Consider the following 14,122-nt stretch of genomic DNA (forward strand, 5'->3'; position numbering starts at 1 on the left):
AGGTATTCAGGATGGTGACAGGAAAGATGCTGAAACTGTGTTATTTCAACACTTCCTCTGTTGTTAAACCTGCCATTTCAACATTTTGCTGCTTGGAAAGCTCAGCTTTCACCTGAATTATTATTCCTCACAGACCATGCTGTGTAGGGCTGTTTCCAGAATGCTGGCATCTTCAACACCTAAAACTAGAGAAAGAATTTTGCTTAACAATAGCTTCAAAGATTTTTTGCTGCTGAACGATATATTCACCATATCAATCTCAGCCTTGTGTTCTGAGGGCTCCCATGTCCTTGCAAACTTTTGGTAGGGGGCTGTGCCATGTGGCCCTGCTGCTGCAGGTACCACAGGATTTGCCCAGGAAAGCCTAGGCTGCAGCATAGCCATGTAATGGCACTGTGAGAAACCCCACTCTTTTCCTCTTATTAACACACCTTTCAGCATTTTTTTCAAACATGCAGAAATATGCACAGTTTACATATTATTTATTAAATAACTTTCAAAGAAACCTGCAAAATTTCTCCTTGGGGATAAAAAGAACTACACATGGCAGTCTATAGTCGTGTTGCTTGCAGAACATTTGAAAGGCTTTAGTAGTGCAGAGGTGAGAGCTATATGCAAACCACAGCAGAATACAGACACCATTATTTTAAATAGAAAAATCCCAGCAGTACCCAACCACACCTGTGTGAGCGCTTCTAGAGGGCTTCAGCAGAAGAGGTGATTTTGAGGATTAGGAGACACCATTTCCCTGGTCCTATCCGCTTTCACAGAATCACAGAATTGTCTAGGTTGGAAGAGACCTCCAAGATCACCCAGTCCAACCTCTGACCTAACACTAACAAGTCCTCCACTAAACCATATCACTAAGCTCAACATCTAAACGTCTCTTAAAGACCTCCAGGGATGGTGACTCAACCACTTCCCTCGGCAGCCTATTCCAATGCCTAACAACCCTTTCCATAAAGAAGTTCTTCCTAATATCCAACCTAAACCTCCCCTGGCACAACTTTAGCCCATTCCCCCTTGTCCTGTCACCAGGCACGTGGGAGAATAGACCAACCCCTACCTCGCTACAGCCTCCTTTAAGGTACCTGTTGAGAGCGATAAGGTTGCCCCTGAGCCTCCTCTTCTCCAGGCTGAACAACCCCAGCTCCCTCAGCTGCTCCTCATAAGACTTGTTCTCCAGACCCCTCACCAGCCTCATCGCCCTTCTCTGGACTCTCTCGAGCACCTCGACGTCCTTCTTGTAGCAAGGGGCCCTTTCTGTGATGTCAGGAGGGACATGCAGAGGTCCAACTTGGGTATTTGACGGTATGGTGGCTTCATGACTGTCTCACCATCCTGTGGAGGATACCTTCCTTAAAACAAAGTTAAGGCTCTGTTTCCTGGGATGCACACATATGTATGAGCTCACTGATCACATCCCTTCCAAGCAGACTCCCACTCATCCACAGAATATCCTAACATAAATATTTCCTCACCAGAATGGTAAGCACCTGCGCTATAGGGACAGTCCATGATACCTAATCTATCTCAGATTTCTGTGCTCTCACTAATGATGCTGAAAACCTGTAAAGTCACTTAGTCTAATGTGAAGTGCCCATACAGAATACAAGAAATCAGCAAGAAATGTTGAGGTAGCTCATCCACTTGGCCTCCAGAGTACTCATTCATCTTCTAAGGATGAGAATGTAATGGACTAGCACTGCTGCTTTGATTACTGCATAATAATCCAGTAATTACAGCAGTGACCCAAGAAGTTAAAACCCTGCACGTGGCTGCATCCACAGCACTGAATATCACTCCAGGAGCACGTGCTCTCTTGCATCAGCTTGCTTTGTCCCCCTCCTGTTAAACCCAAACCACTGCCAGTCAAGAAGCAGGACCTAAATGTCTAGAAGGAGACCAGGCAACAACAGGGATCTAGCTTCATGGTATTATTATTATTATTATTATTATTATTATTATTATCCATTGGGATTGGTTCCAGACCTTCTTGCCAGAGTTATATGCTGGTTATAACCCATGAAAGTGTAACATAAGCTGTATGGCCACTTCTGGTAACACAGTCCAGCCAGAGGACTGTTATTCAGAGGACAGATTATTATGAAGATCAATGCAACCAGACAGACACTGAAGATTTCAAATGGCTGTTGGCTGACACGTGGTGTGGTTACACTGTAGGCAGGAAATACCTTCTCCAGAGCTTGTAGAGCTGGCTGAATGGCTAAATGAAATCACATGCTCAGGAAAATTCCAGGTTGAATGGGGAAGCACATAATGAACTCAGGCACCTCAAAGTCTCTTTTGGAGACAGGTTATTTACTGCTTGGACTTCGGTGAAATTTAGATGTATATGAGAAATGGCATTTTCTTATAGCATCAATATTCCTTTCCAACATCTGACAGAGAAGTTAAGGATAATTCACATTATTGCACTTCCCATTTGAAGAGATTTGCTGAAAACAGGAATTCTGTTTCTATAACAAAATCTGACTTTAGCCCCAAAAGTATAATGAAAGCTTTGCATCAAAAATGACAACTCTATGACATATCTAATATAGTGTGAGGCGTTCAGCTCTCAAGTAACTGGAATCTTCCTCACTGCTGCAGACTGATTTGCTCCGATGTTAGTGCTAGCAGAACATGCCATTCCTGTGTCTCCCGTCTAAGAAATGTCCTGGACAGATTGCGCTACCAGTTGGAATGCATAAAATTAAAATGTCAGATTTAAACAAATGCAGCCATAGCATGGTTTGGAACCCCCTCCAAAAGGAGTAGATGTAATTACATCCAGTTGCAGAAACAGCTCAGCCATATACTGAAAGGCTTCTGCTCACCATCGTTACCAAGCTGGTGAGTGTCATGAGAGGGAGAAGAGCAGGGGTGGTTGAGATGCCAGATGATATGCACCAAGCCCTGGAAACGTGGTTTCAGATGTGCAATGGTAATACCATTAAGTGTCACACTGGGTAACTATAACCCATTCAGTGCCATTTGTCTAAACTTTTGAACTCCTATCAGCCAACTGATGCCATTTTGGCCATCACTTGTCATTCCACCTGGTCTTAAAATGCCTGCTGCATCCTCACATGCTACATTTGTTGAGCTATTTAGAGGATGATGAATGGAGTTTGTCCTCCCTATTCCTCAAAGTAGCCAGCTAGCTTTTACTTTACCATGCTACATAAGCCTTTTCCTTCTGTTGACTGTTAATGATAAGCCAGCTAAATACCCACTCTTTAATTAAGTTCATCCCAGCAAACTGTCACAGAAAACTGTCAGTTATTATGAGACTGCTGTATTTTTGTACAACAGAAGTGAAACACAAAATATCCTGGAATGTAAAATCAAGGCTCCCTGATGCATAGGTACAGAACCCAATTTCTTGGTAGACAATTCTTACTTATCAAAATATTTTGCAAATAATATAAAAAGTGGTAGGGGAGAGAGGAAGAGGAAGGTAGAATCATTACTAATTGCAGTGCTGACCATTGTAATAATGGCTCTTTCTCTGCCAGAGATGGGTGTCCATGTGACTGCACATAGCCCTCAGGCAGGGTATGGGAACTCGTCTTACTCCTACTGTTCCATACAACTGAACAACAATACTTAGGCATCTAGGAACCATTTCAGCTAAACAGAAGGGGATGTTATGATTATAGTCACCTATGGGGGCAAGCATCCCTGAAGAGTATACGGACAAGTTTGCTGTTAGGACTTTAGGGGATTTTATAAGTCCTTAAATTTAGGCAAGATTTAAGTAGACTAAATCTCACTAAAACTACAGTTTAAAGGGGCAAAACCCACTATAAAGGTTATTTCCCTTATACTTGCAGCCCTATTGTCTGGATAAGAACAATGGATACATGAAAATTTATCTTTGAAAAAGAACTGCAGGAAAACCTGTCTCTTGGACATGCTCCTTTATCCCCACCACTGTGTTAGGTACACATTCACTTGGAAACTCCAACTACACATGCATTTCGACATGATTCTTGAAACATACTATCCTATTTGTTAGATATTCCGTTTGCATCACTTCAGCATTAACAATTAGGTTTAGGATCACTATAAGGGTCACTGAGTTGTCAGATCTTGACTTGGCCAGTTTCATTACGTGTTCAGCATTGACAGCCTGAATTCAGAAATTTCTTGTAATTGCAAAAGAAAAATACTATACATACATGCATGCTCATACATCCATCATACTAATTAATAACGCTAGGCATCTCAGAAGACTAATCATTTTCTATTTATAAAAGTGATGTTTATGTGCATTAATATATATATTAACTTACCTAAATATAACAAAATCCTTGCTTCTTCTTGAATCAGCCTGTTGCCACCTGTTTAACTGTTAGTTAAACATGTGCTAACTCATGAAGCTGGCACAAAACCATACAAAGACTGATGTGTTTTTGCCATGTAGGAATTCCTAACATCTGATATCAGGATTAATTCCCACTTTGCTATTAACTTGGAACTATCCCTTAATACTCATTAAATTTGGGATATCGGCTATCATACAGGCCCAAGAAAGGTTCTCATTTCTCCTTTTTATTTCCTAGTCAATCTGAGACTACACAAGAAATTAAACAAATATTTGTCAAACAGCTGGTCACATACAGAAACAGATGCAATCACCGCTATCCTTCTCTGTTTCTGTGCAGGACAAATTATGTTCCTGTTATTCGTAGCAGGAGTGCTGGATCCTGGTGCTCATTAGGGCTGAGTCAGTCACTGCTGCACAGGACAGCCTTCCAGAAGTATCAGGCAGATCTTACTGGGCTCTTTGTGGTCATAGTGAGGTACCCAAATATCTGCCAACCTCATGGTGAGAATGGCCATGTTTACAGCATGTTAAAAGCAGCCTAGCTGAAAGACATTTCCAAAAAGCGGAAGTAATAATAAGTAAAGAAGTAAATAATTTTCTGTTGATGAGCAGAAATTGGAAATTGTATAATAAATCTCTCTTATTCAAGTCATTATTGGCTGTGTCATTTTCATGGAGAGCCTCAGTTTCAAAGACGGGGAAGATATTTTGATACTAGGTCTGAAGAAGAATGCAAAATACTGAGTGTATTTTGTGTTTGTTGTGATACACTGAGAATTCTCTGTGTATCACAGTCCAGTACTCCTCCAGTTCTGAAGGTAGGTGAAGTACTCTGGCTATGTTATTTAAATTCAGTACAACTGAAATGCACTTCATCGTGCATTTGCTGGTTATGCATTTGCATCATGTAGTTGCTGGTTTTGAGCATGGGAATAGCAAGAGCTGGCACCTCAGATCCCACTTCACTCCCTGTGGCTAGGACCGTGGCATTGCGCTACCCCAGAAGATGAAGAGGATATTATTAGTGTCAGTCACGTTACCATGTTATCTACAGATGTGGATCAATGCCCTTAGTACACTCAGTACATGAAGAATAAACAAAGATTAAAAACAAAACATTTTCAGAATGTGTTTATACTTAACACATTTCTAGGCAGAGAGATAGAAGTCTGTACTAATCTGAAATATTGTTTATGTACTCATTTACCATTATATAATTACCATGTAATCATTTTTATTGGGAATTAGAAACATGTTACTAATTCACTGAAATATTTTTATTCTGTTCTAAACAAATAGAAGAAAAGAAACAAATCCTAAACAAGTACTGCAGATGGGTGTCCATTTTTTAGCATTTTTTCTACTCACAACACAAAAGTGGCTCCATACCCCCAAATTCTCTGATCATACATAATAAGATAATCTTTGTCATAAATGCATCAGGTCTATACTATGAAGTGCATATTTTTAATCATATTTAGTAACTAACACTCAATTATCAGCTTGAAAAGATTTTTACTGCATGTCCTGCCAATACCAATTAAGTTGCTATTGATTTCTGAATAAGTGAATACCTAGATTTATTGAACCAAGAGCTAAATACTAACTGAAGAGATGCCAAGGCAAATATTCTCCTTGAGAAATAATAAATCTTGTTGTTCATCAAAATAAAAATGTTGCACCTAGTCTCACATAAACTGAAATCTTCTGCTCAGGTCTCCAATCTCTCTGTTAGTACTTTGTGTCATAAAGGATGTTTATGACAGAGGGAAATATTAGTCATAGGTGAGAATAAGGATGGAAAGGTATATCTAACCAACTCAGGGGCTGTTTCCATTATATTCTTTAAAGTAAATCGGCTGTTGTTCTAAAATATTCCAGGAAACATTTCAATCTGTAACCAACAGAACACACAGAGAACAATTGACTGCTTTCCTCAACTGCAGAGGTTACTCTTATAGATCAATACGTTCAGACAACAACTCTTCCTCCAAACTGAGATAAAACAACAGAGAGAATTATATTTCTATCTTACCCTAATGAGCTGGGCAACTCATCTCAGCCTCCTTTGGAAATAATCTGAAAAGCTGAAAATTTCCTATTATGAACATTTTAATCGAGAACAGTTGAAAAAGGAATTAGATAAGAGAAATTTTTGATGGAAAGATATCCCACTTCTTTCCTATATAGATGAACAAAAGAAACAAAAAAAGATTTAAAGTTTCAAGGAATTTATCATAATAAATTAAAATTAATTTTTCATACATGGTCTGTTATAGATCTGATCAGTTATTATCTGCTTTACAGATAGTCAGAAATTGTTGAAGTTGGCCAAAGTTAGATAGTATCATTTATATTTCAATCATCTGAATTATCTGCATGTGTAGTCTCAGTAGTGATATATTATTCCCTGGAGGCAGCTCTTTTGGACTCAGTGGGATTTATATTGTGGTAACACAACATTCAAATCAGCAACAAGAGATGCAATTTAGGGCTCAAGTGACTCATGTAGTCACCCAGCAGATCAGAAGGCAAAGCAGGAACCACATCAACATGATTTCCAGTTCCCTGGATGGAATTTTTAGTCACCAAACTGTTGAAGGTAAATGTTTAAAAATAAATAAATAAATAAATAAATAAATCTCTGGTATTATAAACTGTCAAGTAAAAGACTTTATTATACATTGAATTTAACTCTTACCCAAGATCAGAATTAGAAGTCTACATTTCATTTTATTAAGTTAAAACAGAACTAAAGCACCTGCTTGTTTAGTGATTGTTATGAGATCAAAGCAATTAACACAATTTCACTCTGAGAAGTAAATAAAGTCATTAACATACCTTCTTTGATTGATTAGGAATGGTAAATTAAACTTTCACTGACAAACTGAAGTCAAGCAGCAGACTAAGAGAACAACAAAATGATTCTACATGTAACTACTGCTTGAGGAGAAACCCCCTTGTGGAAATCCTAACCCAAGTGACTTTAATTCACAGATCCAATGCTTTGTGTTTTGTACAGATGCAAGAGCAAATACTGTCAGGGTAGAAGGATAAACAGTGCAAGTCGGGATGTTAGGGTGGGAAATCACATTTCAAGAACTGGATGAACTTCAGTGATTCCTCAGTGAACATCAGGAGTGAGATATTCACCATGTTGCTGTATAACTGTTGCCATCAGAAAATAAACAATTTAAATGTTCTTTTATCTTTATAGAAACACACTTTCAAAAAGTTGTGTGCACATAGCTGATCTAGCAAGTTTTCTGAGCTATATAAGACAAATAAGACGCAATGCAAGTTCTTATTTTTCACACACACGTATAACACATGGCAGGATTCAACCTTGCATTAGAAAGCTATTTTATTTGTGTGTATGTGTGTGTGCATTAACCAGTTATTTCTCCATACAATTTGTAATAACAGCTACAAAATAAATTCAATTAAACATAGTCTTTGGTCAGAGGGTTTCCATCCTGTATGTGTAAAAACTTACAAGAATTTTCAAATAATTATTTGTATTGCTGCTGTTTCTCCTGTGTACATCTCTCCAAGACATTAAGAATCCATCATTATTTGACACTACATTTGACACCACATCATTTGACACTAACCGGGGGGGTGGGGGAGGGGTGGGGGTGCAAGGGGGGGAATGAAGAAATTCATTTTTATTGCTCACTCAGCTTCAGATTTTTAAATTTAAATCATTTACAGTTAACAGGATTCTTATTCTTATTTCTGAACCTTGTTTTTCTTGTCTCTCTCATTTGTTCTGCTGTGAACTGTCCTTTTAATTCCTGCAGGGATGTTCCCACAGGTCTGTTGTCAGCAGTACAGTAGTAAATGTTCTCTTCTTTCAGCTGGGAGAACCACTCATTTACATTTCAATTTTCATGCTGCCCAAAATTGTGAAAAATAATCAGAGTTTATACAGTTCTGTTTATATATCACCGTTACTCCACAGTTCAGACCACTATAATAAGAAAATCCTACCCAGTATTCACCGAGAAAAATGTCAACCCACAAATACGGACATAACAGTCACTAGATTCATATTCAGGTGGCTGAATCTCAAACCATGTTGTACTATGGGAAGAGGACAACAGCAATTTTGTAGGTAAATATTTCAGATAATTTAGAAGATGAAAAGAAGGCAAAAGTCTCTTATTCACAGCTCTTTTTATTTTTATTTATTTATTTAATTTTGTGCTAAATTCCAGAATTGTAAAACTGTGACTGAGCAGAGAGAATGCAGTGAAAATTGTTTGGCTCACTTTTTGACTTAGGAGTGTATTGCCATAACTGAATTCCAATTTCCAGCTAAGAAGATTTTATTGAAAACTGACATTTCCGAACATTTGGAAGATGGAAAATGAACTAGCAATAACATGCATAAGGGAATAAGCCTGATAGATTTTTATGAGTATGCCCCAATTGCTATATAAAAAGTTTAAGAAAACTGTAAGGAAAATTAAAAGCATGTTTCTTGTTATTGCAGACAGCACAAATTTAGGGAATATATACTGGCTTTTAATTGTTATTTTTTTATTCTTTTAATCAAATTAACATTCAGGAAAAATGCTAAATCAGCAAACCTCTTCTACACACAGAAAAATGAAGATAGCCACAATCATCTTTTCATGCACAGCCCCATAAAAGCCTTTCTGCCATGCCCTAAGGGAACCACCCCAGCAGATCTGCCCACCTTGTTTTTGGACAGTATGATGAGGCTTTCCATAAGATGGCTTTCTAAGAAGGATGTCTGTCCACTGTAAACTTCACTAAGCCTATCTGATTTAGTTCTTATGGATCACAAAACTGTCAGAAGGTAGTAAATTTCACTCTGTCCTCACCTGCCAGGTTTAGTTGTCAGCACAGGGAAGTCATTTAAACACACCAGCACCTTCAGTGCATGAGCAGTGCCAGAGAATCAAACCTACAAGGGCTTCACTCATTCCTTTAATAGGGCTATCTACATGCTTCAAACTATGCATTCGTGTTTTGCCTCAGGTCTCAGTTTTGTCCTGAGTCTCCTCCAAGCATTTCTGCACAAGGAGCTGGTCATTCAGGAGGCAGTCCAGTACTGGAATCTAGTGCTCCTTGCTTCTTCCCATTATATTTTCAGAATGTTTCTTATATTTTCAGAATGTTTCTTATATATATATATATATATATATGTCATTGCTTAAACTGCCATACCTTTATAAGCAGGTGCTTAAGTCCTCTCTGGACTGCATTCCACACTGCTACTCCAGGTTTATTGCAGATAAAGCCATTGAAATCCATGAAGCTAAGCCGACTGGCGACTCTGAACCCCTTTTTTTTACTTTTTTATTTTTATTTTTAGTATCATCAGCCTGTACAGGGTTAGTCTTCATAAGACCAACATTTCTGCCTGGGCCAGGATAAATTCTCAGGTGCTATTTAAAATCCTTCCATCAACTTCTTTCTCCTACAGGTTCAGGGATGAACATTTCAGACTGACTTTTTCTGGAAAATATGACTTATTTAAAAGTGAAAAAAAGAAATTTGAGAATGTATTCCCACTTCATCTTTGTGCAGGGATTAATAACTTGATACTAGGATTTACTAGAGTGCTTAGGGAGATGTCTCCTTCTCCCAGATGGCAACAGCTCATCCTCACTTGAGTGTTTCCTTGTCACTCAGGGACCCCCCTTCCTCACTCAGTTCAGCTCAGCTCAGTCTGGAAAAAGCAGTGCAGGAGCAGACCGTGGCTCTTAAACATTGATTCTACCTCCTATGCCAATAGTAAGATTGGGAAGTAAATTTGTAATCTGAAAATGTTAATATAAAACTTCTCCTCTAGGGCCAGGTTTTTCCCAGTGTACACTGTTTTAAAGCAGAGTATCTTCGCTAAATCCTGTAACATTGTATCTGATTTGCAAATGAAATATCTCACAAATAAATAAATAAATAAATATCCTTACTTTTGGTCTCGCTGGAAGAATTGCCAGGAAACTCTTCTTTCACAGGACTAAGTTATATTTTAGAACCTAGTTTTGCTTTCAGTCAAACAAGTATGCTTTGAAAAAATCTAAATACAAAATAACCCAAAATCTAATATTTTCCAGTCATTGCCCGGTTGCTAATTTATTCTTTATGTAATGAAGAACTGGGTAGCAGACAGATTATTATTTTCCTATTTTTCTGAGAAAAAAATGGGCTTATGGAACATGCTGGATCATTCTTTAGCTAGCAAAGAAGTCTTCAAATGGTCTTGCATAAAACCAGAAACCAACAATCAAAAGAAAATGCTTCATAAAATTTCCACGGTAGTTTTTTTCCAGAAAAAATACTCAGAAGGAAGCTATACCCTTCCCTTCCCAAAGTTCCCCAGATCCAACCACACGAAAATTTCTAAGTAATGAGGAAAAGGCAAAAACCCAGAAACTTAACACCTCTCCTGTAGGTTTTGTTTCGCTGCCAATCTACTTTCCCAGGAATTTGTTCAGAAGTTGTAGCAACAGGCAGCAGCACAAAATCCATAAATAGAGAGGTCATAGTGCTTATTGGACATTTTCAGGTTCTAGATGACCTTTTCTCCCTGCCAATGATGTTGACTTTAATCCTATTAGATGTTTCTGCTGAGCTGTGGCAGTAATAGGTCACTGCTGAACTGTATGGACAGCTTGTGTGGGAGAAAGGTTTCCTGTCTGTGTTCATTATATTTATTATAGATAGATGGGGAGTGATTGTGGTCAGATCTGATTTTAGTTTCAGATGAGGGTTCAAAGTTTTGACCCAAGCTTAGGTTTGGATTTGATGATGTCCAAATCCTGCAGACTTACCTTGTAAGACCTCTGCCATCCTAAACTGATGCAATCTTGCTCTCATGATGTTCTATGTCTAAAGTAGAACCAGAAAATCAGGACTTTGGTTTGGACTTATCCTAAGAGTGACTCCCTAGGAGTAGATGGAAATCTGAATATATATATTTCATGCTTCTAGGAATTAAAATATCACTCCCCCACACACACCCCAGCCATCTTTAAATCCTATACATTTGCTGTCCAGGCTTCTTGCTGAGCCCCATGGGGCTCAGTATTTTGGAGCACATTATCATTCAAGCACTTCACATTTACTTATTTTCTTCAGTGACCTAAAATATGCATTAGATTTCCATTCATATGTTAATATTGTGTCACTTTCTTTGAAGATCAATTCTAATCTTTCATCCATTTCTGTCCTTATATGAACATTCTGTGAGAAAATAAATGCCTGACTTGTGAAATACATACTAAAATAAAATGCTAATAAAAATAGCTATTGAACTGAAATATACAACTTTCAGATGTGTTCCTTTCCTTTTTTTTTTCCCCACTCTTTTTGCATGCCATCAAATTAACAAGTAGTTTCAAGAATATTAGGGTTCACTGACTGTTTATTAAAAAGAGCTGTTTGTAAGAACACAAATGTATAAGTCAATTTGTTCAAAAAGCAAGGAACTCACCTCCCTTTTGAAAACTGACATTACTATATAACTTCATTTAGACAGGAAAAAAAAAAAAGTACGTTAGATCATTCTAAATAGAAATGTTTTTGCAGCATTTTAATACATGACAAATTTAAAATTATTAACCTATCATATACTTTCTTTCTTTCTCTCTCTCTTTTTTTTTTTAATGGAAATAAGGATTTTTGAGCTCTCCAAAGTGAAGGATGTCTTAAAAGAATATTTTGCCATGAATGAAAAGATGACGTATAGTGAGTGATAGTCTGAGGAAATTTTGCTGGAGAGTTTATTGGGATCAAGCCTCATTATTGGGATCAATACTAGGTAACGTTCCTAGTACACTTGCCATTATGTCAGAATGATGCTGTATTCCCGTAGCGGCAGAGCACACATTTTATGGGCAGTGAACTTTACAGGAACCTGTCATCAGTTTAAGTATAGTGGACATAACAGGACCTCATTTCTAAGAGCAAAATCACTCGGGGAAGCAATACCTACATAGAAAATATAGGGTTTAATGATAACAAGGAGGAGTCATCAAACTCCCATTGTTATGCTTTCAAATTTAACTAGATAACCAGACACCCAGAAACATTTTTACTATATCTTAACTAATTCCTTTTAACAATATTCACAAACGAGCTATTTCAAAATGAAGGAGAAGACTTTATTTCACAGTCTTGAACATTATTTCATGATATTCAGAAAATGTTACACTATAACCTTGAAATGAAATGGTCAGGTGAAAGAAAAGCCATAACTGTGTATTATTAAATATATAATTTTAAAAGTCTCAAATAAAAGCAAAATAATCCATTGTGACAAATCTGGGTTTACTTGCCTTTGATATTTTTCATTTTTTCTTCTGGTCATCTTCTAAAAGGAAATAGAAATCAGAAAGAAATGAAGAATACTAGGATGCTGAAGCAGTAATCTTATTAAGTTTTGTCAGTCAGAGCTCATTTTTTCTTAAGTTTCCATAACACCTTCCATCTGAATTAATCAACTCACATACAGAATGCAGTTCGTGTTTTAAAAAGTGTTTTTTTTTTTTCCCCTCAAGATACAACTATGAAATTGGCAATTGAAAACAGATATGGTATGTCTTAGTGGGATAAATTTGGCTGCCTCAACAAACAAGTAAAATTGACACAACAATTAAGTAAGACTCTCAAAGCAGTAGCTGTGTCAGACGCTTCCCTTAACCAAACTGCAACTCTTGATTTACATAATTAAATGTAATTCTTCTTGCTACCTGCATAACATGACAAACAACTGGCAATAATTTTTAAAAAGCTTTTAAAATATATTACCCTGAAGTGGTGCCTCTTTAGACAAAGACAGGTCAAGATCCACTGAGCTGAGGTGAAATACTGAAGGATGTTCCAGGGAGCAGAAATTGGCAGGTAATTCTGATGGGCTTTATATGGATGTCTTCCACTATTTTTTGTATAAAATATTACAGGGATCATCCACATTTTATACAAGGTTTTGTCAGTACAATTTTTTTTCAGCTGTAGAAAAACTTTTTTTTTTTTTTTTTTTTTTTGCCTGCTGCAAACACGTCTCTGCTGAGGAATTTAGCTGCAGAGTCTAATTGCTATATTATGTTCTTCATCATTCCTATGATACTCTAGGGAAGTAAGAATAAGAAATTTATAACTGCAAAAGGAATCTTTTCACCCCTTTGGGCAGATATTTCTTGAAATACTTTTAAATGGAACTTCAAGCATTATTACTTTAGCAGGCAGTTATCTTTATTCTAGCCACATCTGGTACTCACCCGATGCTTGTAAGTCCACCCAACTCTTTCCCTCTTTAAAACAATCCAAAATGAAACTGTTAAGAATGGTATCATTATGTCATCGTTACATCTCAGAGTTAGTGTTCCAAAATGCAGCTGAGCTAACTGGAAACATTTTAATTCTGTCAGATGTTTGACACCTGGGTTTGATCTCATACCAAAATATATCAGAATTAATTTGGGTGAACTCAGTAAGTACACTGACTCCATTTGTGTTTTCCTTTCTGCCAGCAATGAGAGTGTGGTCTTGTCTTTGGCACACACACTGTTGTAGTGCCATGCAGGAAAAAGCTAAAGAAAAGCTGGGAGCCCTTTTCTGCTGGAGAAGACACTTCACAAGACTAGCATCTCGTGAATGTTGTGTTGTATTTCTGAAGACAGCCCCAAGCCGAGTTTCACCTTTTGTGACCTTCCATCATGCCACAGTTCTCCCTGATCTGGCTTTTTTTCGTGCAAATGATAGAGTCACTCCCTGGTTCTCAGTACTTACAGGTAGAGTAGTTAAAAG

This window comes from Cygnus atratus, chromosome 1 (genome assembly GCF_013377495.2).
Source record: "Cygnus atratus isolate AKBS03 ecotype Queensland, Australia chromosome 1, CAtr_DNAZoo_HiC_assembly, whole genome shotgun sequence".
NCBI classification, from domain to species: Eukaryota; Metazoa; Chordata; class Aves; order Anseriformes; family Anatidae; genus Cygnus; species Cygnus atratus.